We start from the raw sequence: 7,900 nt of genomic DNA on the forward strand, positions 1-7,900 counted from the left end.
CGGGAAATGAGCTGGTATGGAAGTTGGAAGATGGATGGATAGATGGATGGAGGGAGGGATGGGTGGATGGATGGATGGATGTATGGAGGGAGGGAGGGATGGATGGATGGATGGAGGGATGGATGGATGGAGGGAGGGAGGATGGATGGATGGATGGAGGGAGGGAGGGATGGATGGATGCATGGATGGATGGATGGGGAGAAGAGAGATAGGGGTATGAGGGAGGGGGGATGGGTAAATGGGTAGGTCATAGTTGGGTGGATGATCAGAGTAGTTAAGGTGTGTGAATGGTTTTGACACACTATAGGAAAAGAAAAAGGTTATTATCGTTCATTAGATGTGTCTTCCCACCCTAGACGACTTATGAGCAGTTCCTTCCTCTTCTGCCCCGCCCCAAAATCAATAAATTCCGGTCCAGGAGCCACTGTCACTTCCAGGGAAGTGTCAGGCTGCTTCCTCACTTCAAAGTCTCCCACCTGTCAGTGGGAGGGATCAGCTCATTTAGGAGTGGAAGCTGGCTGCTCCTTCGGGAGCTGGGGGCGTCCTAGGCCTTTCCCCTGACGCTTTTATATCTTTTTATGAGCAAATGAATCTCCCCTTCAAACAAGTGGGGCTGTGATAGGCCTGGTGGAGGCGGCCCGAGCCATCGCGGGCCCCCGGCTCCAGGCTGACCTGAGGCTTTTTAATCAGAAGAGACTCGGGGGCTCCCGCCTCGTAAAGGAGGCTCCCCGGCGACCCCAGGCTGAGAGTGAGCTCAGCCCCCGGAAAAAACCTCGGGCTTCCTGGAGCCCCGCTGAAGATGAAAGAGGAGAGGGACTCCGGCTGTGGGCACCACCTGCCTGCTCTCTCCTGGGGCTCAAGGAGCTGGCCATCAGAGGCGGAAGGTGCATAGCCCAAAGAGTCATGGTTCGGAAATCGAAGTACGGCTCTGTCCACGGTTTGCTGTGTGACCTCGGGCTAGTAGTTCGACCTCTCTGGGACTCTGAGTTCCCAGCTTTCAAATGAGACTTTTGGACTCCGGAATCATTAAGATCCTTTTATGTTCTATTCCTACGAGCCTGCCTGGGACCAAGTGGTCTTGGAGATGAGAGTGGATGTCCCGGAACTAGCTATAAAAACCTGTCCAGAGTGGGGAGGTTGAAGGCTGAAAAGGAAAGAGTGAAAGGGAGTCTACCTTATCCCCTCCCCAATATATCAGGGTCCGCGGAAGCTGAGCTCAATATTGCGGTGCCCTACTTTCCCTGTCTATAAAATGTGCACTGTTAGGGGCAGAACCATTGAAGTGAGCTCTCCTGGAGGTTCAGGGTAGCGATTGAGATTCAATCCCTTTCTTAAACTTTTGAGAGGTTTTTCAGTTCGATCCCAGTGGCCTCGTGTCTCCTCCTGTCTCAGAATCTCCAAGAACCTGAGGGGCTTGTGTGTGTACTGTGTGTATGTGTGTATTTTAAAGCCCACCTAAGTTTAAGGTGGACAGTGGCAAAATAAAGCCAAGTAACTCTATACCTTCTCCCCCCATGCACTTACACACACTTAGAAAGAATAGAGCCATTTAAAAATTGTGAGTTCCATAATAAATAGTAGCAAACATTTTGAGATATAAAGAACAAGGAAGGAACTGTACAACACTGTCAAGTGGTGTTTTTTTTTTTTTTAGGAAAGAGAGGAAGTCAAATGTTTTTAAATTAACTTCCATGTGATATAAATTACCCTGTTTGTGTGACTTTCTGCATATTCTTTATCTTCATTCAAGTTATTTTCTTGTCTTTTGGGGTTTTTCATGTCAATTTTATAAATTTGCATTTGTACTCTGTCCCTCCCCCCAGTAATTGTTTTTTCTTTTTGGAGGGGAGAGGGCAGGGCAATTTCAGTCACAGGGCTAGTAAGTGTGTCAGTGTCTGAGGCCGGATTTGAACTCAGGTCCTCCTGACTGCAGGGCCAGTGCTCTATTCACTGCGCCACCTAGCTCCCCCCCCCCAGAAAATTAAAAAAAATTAATAAGACCTTTTTTTTATGCACAAGAACAGGTCAACAAAGCAAATTCCCACATTGGTCATTGCCGCAAACATGTGTCTCTTTTTCATATAAGACCATCACCTCTCTGGCAAAAGATGAGTGTAGCATTTCATCGTCAGTCTCCTTGGGGTCGTGGTTTGTCATTGTGTTCATCAGAGTTCGAAAGTATTTTGAAGTTGTTTTCCATGGGATGTTATTGTCATTGGGCAAATCGTTCTGCTAATTAAGCTCATCTCTCAGAATTTGCTCAGAATGGTCTTCCAGGTTTCCTTTAAAACTGTCCATTTTGTAATTTATTATGAAGCAATAATATTCCATTACATTTATTTAACAAAATCTGCTTAGGCATTCCCCTTTAGGGGGGTTTCTTCTTGTCATGGCAGAGGGGCTTGTGTAGCTCAATGAAAATATGAGCTATATCATTCAGGGTTACCCGAGATGGACAAGCAATAGTGGAGAGTTCTGACAAAAGGTGATCCACCAGAGAAGGAAATGGTAGAACACCAAGAAAACCTTATGAACTGATGATGATGATGATGGTGGTGGTGGTGGTGGTGGTGGTGGTGGTGGCAACAATGAAGGCACTGGAAGATGAACCCCTCGGGTCAGAAGGTGTCCAATAGGCTACTGGGGAAGAGCAGAGTGTAACTTCAAGTAGTTCCAGCACTAATGAAGCAGCTGGGTCAAAGTCAAAAAGAAACTCATCTTGGGATGCAACTAGTGACAAAAGGAAAATTCATTGCCATAAAGATCAATATTGCATAGGACCTTGCAATGGAAGATCTATGAACCAAGGTGAGGTGGATATGGCCTAACCGGAGATAGAAGGATTAAGCATTGACATCTTAGGTGTTAATGAATTTAAATGACTGGGAATGGGTGAATTTAATTTAGAAGACCACTGTATGTACTACTGTGGTCAAGAATCCCTTAGAAGAACTACAGTAGCCCTTGTAGTCAATAAAAGGGTAAGAAAAACAGCACCAGGGTATAATCCCAAAAAGGATGGAAAGATACCTGATGGAATCCAGGGCGAACCATTCAGTGTCACAGTAATACAAGTCTATGCTCTAACCAATGATGTCAATGAGAACAAATCTGATCAGTTCCTATAATATCTTCCAGAAATAACACACACACACACACACACACACACACACACACACACACAAAATGTCAAATTCATCACAGGGGAATGGAATGCTAAAGTTGGAAATCAAAAGATAATGAGGACAACAGGCAAATTTGGCCTTGGAGTATGAAATTAATCAAGGTAGAGATTAATTAAATTAATTAAGAATTAAATTAACCAAAGAAATCAATTTTTAAAAAGATATTAAAAGGCTTTTGTCAAGATAATACACTGGTCATAGCAAACACTGTTTTTAAACAACCCCAAAGACACTTCAACATATGTACATCACCAGATGGTCAATATCAAAATCAAATTGATGAGATACTTCACTGCCAAAGGTGGGGAAGCTCTATACAGTCTGTTAAAGCAAAACCTAGAGCTGACTGTGGCTGAGATCATGAGCTTCTCATTGCAAAATTCAGACTTAAATTGAAGAAAGTAGGGGAAAACTTCAGACCATATAGGCATGAACTAAATAATATCTCTTATGAATATGAAGAAGAGGTGATGCATCAGTTTAAGGGATTAGATCTGGTAAAGGGCCTGAAGAACTATGGTCAGAGGTTGGAAATATTGTACAGGAGGCAGCAACAAAAACCTTTTTTTTTTCTTTTCGAAAGAAGAGCAAGAAAGGAGAATGGAAGACTTTATAAATAGCTGAGGCAAGAAGCAAAGCAAAGGGGAAAGGGAAGGGTATGCTCAACTATATGCAGAATTCCAGAGAATGGAGATATAAGAAAACTTTCTTAAATGGGAAATGCAAAGAAATAGAAGAAAACAATAGAATTGGAAAGATTGTATATTTCTTCAAGCAAATTACTGATATCAAGGGAATATGTTATGCAAAATGGGCATGATAAAAAATTAAAATTGTAGGAATTTAACAGAAGTAGAAGAGATTAAGAAGAGGTGGCACTAACAGACAGAAGAATTATACAAGACAGATCTTGACATCGCTGATAACCATGATAATGTCATTACTGATCTAGAGCCAGATGTCCTGGAGAATGAAGTCAAATGGGCCTTGGGAAGCATTGCTAACAAGAAGGCTACAGAAGGGGACTCAGCAGTGACCAATGGATTGAAAAAGATCAGTTTATGACAAAATCATAAAGAAGGGCAATGCCAAGGAATGTTCACATTACTAAATAATTACATTCATTTACATACCAGCAAGGTTATATTTAAGATTCTGCAAGCTAAGCTTCAGCAATCTGAGGACCAAAAATTACCAGAAGAGCAGGCTGGTATTTTAAGAGGCAGAGGAATTAGAGACCAAATTGCCAATATTCACTGGATTATGGAAAAAGCAAGGGTTTCCCATAAAAAAAATCTGCTTCTGCTTCATTGTCTATTGTAAAGCTTTTGGCTATGTGTATGACAACTAAATATGGCAAGTCCCCAAAGTGATAGGAGTAACTGATCATCTTATTTGTCTCCTGAGGAATCTGTGTGTGGACCAAGAAGCAACAGTTAGAACTGAAAAATGGAACAACTCATTGATTTGAGAGAAAAAGGAGTCAACAAGGCTGTATAATGTCACCTTATTTATTTAACTTATACACAGAGTACATCATGAGAAGTATGAGGCTGGAAGAGTCAAAATCTGGAATGAAGATTGCTGAGAGAAATATCAACCATCTCAGACATGCAGACAACATCTGATGGCCAGAAGTGAGAAGAATTAAGAAGCCTCTTGAAAGAGGAGGATGTAAAACCTGGCTTGAAGCTTAATATTAAAAACAAAATCAAAAAGCAACTAAGATCTTGGCAATTGGTCCCATTGCTTCCTGGCAAATAGAAGGAGAAGGAATGGAAGCAGTGTCAGATTTTATGTTCTTGGGCTCAAAGATTAACTGCAGACAGTGGTGGCAGCCATGAAATTAAAAGTCACTTATTCCTTAGAAGGAAAGCTATTGGCAACTCTGGACAGCATATTAAAAAACAGAGACACCACCTTGCTGGCAACAGTCCATATAGTCAAAGCTATAGTAGCAACATATGGCTGTGAGAGTTGGACTATAAGGAAGGCTGAGCACTCCAGAATTGATACATTCTGAATTGTGGTGCTGGAGGAGACTTTTGAGAGTCCCTTGAATACTGAGGAGATCAGATCAGTCAATACTTAAATAAATTCAGACTATTCATTGGAAGGTCAAATTCTGAAGCAGAAACTTAAATACTTTGGGTACATAATGAGAAGATGGGATTCATTGAAAAAGATGTTGATGCTGGGAAAGATTGGAGGCAAAAAAAGGGGATGGTAAAGGGTGAGACAGATATAAATAGTGTGGTGGAAACAATTAACATGAGCTTGGACAGACTTTGGGAGATAGTGGAGGATAGAAGTATCCATGGGGTCATGAAGAGTAAGACATTACAGAATGAGTACCCCACAATAAAAAGAGAAGAATATCCTCTTAATCCCCCCTTTTTTGGCTACTACTTAAAAAAGAGTTGCTATAAATATTTTAGGACATATGATCCTTTTTTCCTTTCTTTGATCTTTTTAGGGTACAAGCCTAATGGTGATATAGCTGGGTCAAAGAGTTTACATATTTCAGTAAGTTTCTGGGCCTCATTCCAAAACACTTTCCAGAATAGCTGGACCCATTCACAGCTCCACCAACAGGGCCCTAGTCACACCTATATTTTAATTCAAAACAATACACTCCAACAGTCATTTTAATAGACTTATTAGTATGTATTATGTGCCCCTGACTGTGAGACCCTGGGCAAAACATTTAAACTTTTAATACACCAGGCAGCTAATATTGTATATTGCAAGGTGTTGCTTGGTGATCTCCATCTATCAGAATGAATTTTCATTTCTGACATTCCCTACACCAATGAAATTCCAAGCCTGTACCCCTGAGCCTGCCCCCAAAAGGTACCAGGTCCTGAGGATATAAAGCAAAAGCACAATGCCTATCCTCTAAGAGATTACATGACTTAGTAAAGTAGAAAAATGTATACCTTTGGAGTCAGAGGATTCCAGAAGTGGGTTCATTTTCCACCTGTGACACATTACTTTTGAAACCTTGGTCAAATCATTAAACATCCCTGGGACTCAGTTTCCTCATTTGTAAAAAGAGGGAATTTTGCCAGATGGCCCCCAAGATGCCCAATGTCTTGCTCAATGTCTACCTAGCCTAATGCTTGGCATACAGTAGACAATAAATTCTTATTGTTGGGTTGCTTGATTGTTCTGAAGGGAGAATAGAGAATGGCTGAAGAACTGGATTTCAGTATCTCTGCACATTAGACATGCAGAAGATTGTTGATTTTGTCTGTGGTATCATTTCCTGATGGCAACTACTCTGTAACTTATGAATCCCGGAGAAGCTATCTAGGCCATAAATGGGTTAACTGACTCCCCCAGGGCCACTCATCAAGTATGTATCAGGAGCAGGACTTGGTAATTTGTCTGAATTTTTTTTTATATTGGAATTCCATGGGGGTGGGAGGGATGAAAAGGTTCTAAATGACTTCTCTGAGGTCATACAGTCAGCATGTGTCAGAGGCAGAAGCTGACAACTTGTCAGAAGTATGGAATCATGGGACTGCAAATTGGGAATAGAAGGGAAACTTAGAGGTCATCTAGAAAACCCCCTTAATTTTACATATTAGAAAACAGGAGCCCAGAGGGGTTAAGTGATGTGCCTAAAGTCACACAGATAGTAAGGAAGACCTTGAATTTAGCTTCTCTGACACCAAACCTAATGGGTAGTCACTAAGAGTCTAAGTGACTTGCCCAATATGCATGTATCAGAGGAGGGACCTGAACTCAGGTCTTTCTGCGTCAGAGATACACCAGTGCACTATGTTGCTTCTCCAATGTACACATCATCACCCCCATAATTTTTTTTTGCTTTTTGGAGGGCAATTGGGGTTAAGTAACTTGCCGAAAGTCACATGGCTAGTATCACCCCCATTTTATAGATATAGAAACTGAGGCTCAGAAATAAGCGACTTTCCCAAAGGTTACAATAGTTAGGAAGTGGTGGGGTCAAGAATGAATTGAAACCCAGGTCTCCTGAAGCCCCTGTCTCATGCTCTCTCTTTCTTCCACACCATCTACTCTTCTGGAACTCAGAAGTCTGTGGGAGCCCAGAGCTGAAATTTATTTGGGGAAGAAAATATTCCAGACTAGCAATGAGAAAAACAGTCATCCTAGATCTTCAAATCCCCAATCCCCCTGCAGCAGATGGTGAAGGAGGAGGAGGGGGCTGGAAAAAAGAGGGACTGAAATAAAGCAATCTCCAGCCTCCCAGCCTTTAGCTCCTTGTCCCCTCTTCTTGTAAGAGGGGAGAGAAAGTTCATGTAGGATGGGGGTGGGGCAAGAATGGAGCTTAGGAGGAAATTAGGCAGGACTATTTCCCTTGTAAGCTTCCTCTGGAATGATTGTTTTCCCTCTCTTCTCCCCTCACCCCAACCTTTGGTCTTGGGCAATTTCAGTTTTTGGAAAGAGAGAGACTCAAGGCCAGGTTACAGCTAAACCCAGAGAGCAGCCCCTTGAGGCAAAAAGAAGCATCCATAGCATATCTCTCTCTCTCTCTCTCTCTCTCTCTGTCTCTCTCTCTCTCTCTCTCTCTCTCTCTCTGTCTGTCTCTCTCTCTCTCTCTCTCTCTCTCTCTCTCTCTCTCTCTCTCTCTCTCTCTCTCTCTCTCTCTCTCTCTCTCTCTCTCTCTCAATCTCTGATCCTGTGATCCCATGAACTCTAGAATAGAGCTAATTCTTCCACAGAGGACT

This window comes from Petaurus breviceps, unplaced genomic scaffold (genome assembly GCF_028583685.1).
Source record: "Petaurus breviceps papuanus isolate PSGF00001 unplaced genomic scaffold, PetGlider_PUasm1.0 99, whole genome shotgun sequence".
In the NCBI taxonomy this organism is placed as follows: domain Eukaryota; kingdom Metazoa; phylum Chordata; class Mammalia; order Diprotodontia; family Petauridae; genus Petaurus; species Petaurus breviceps.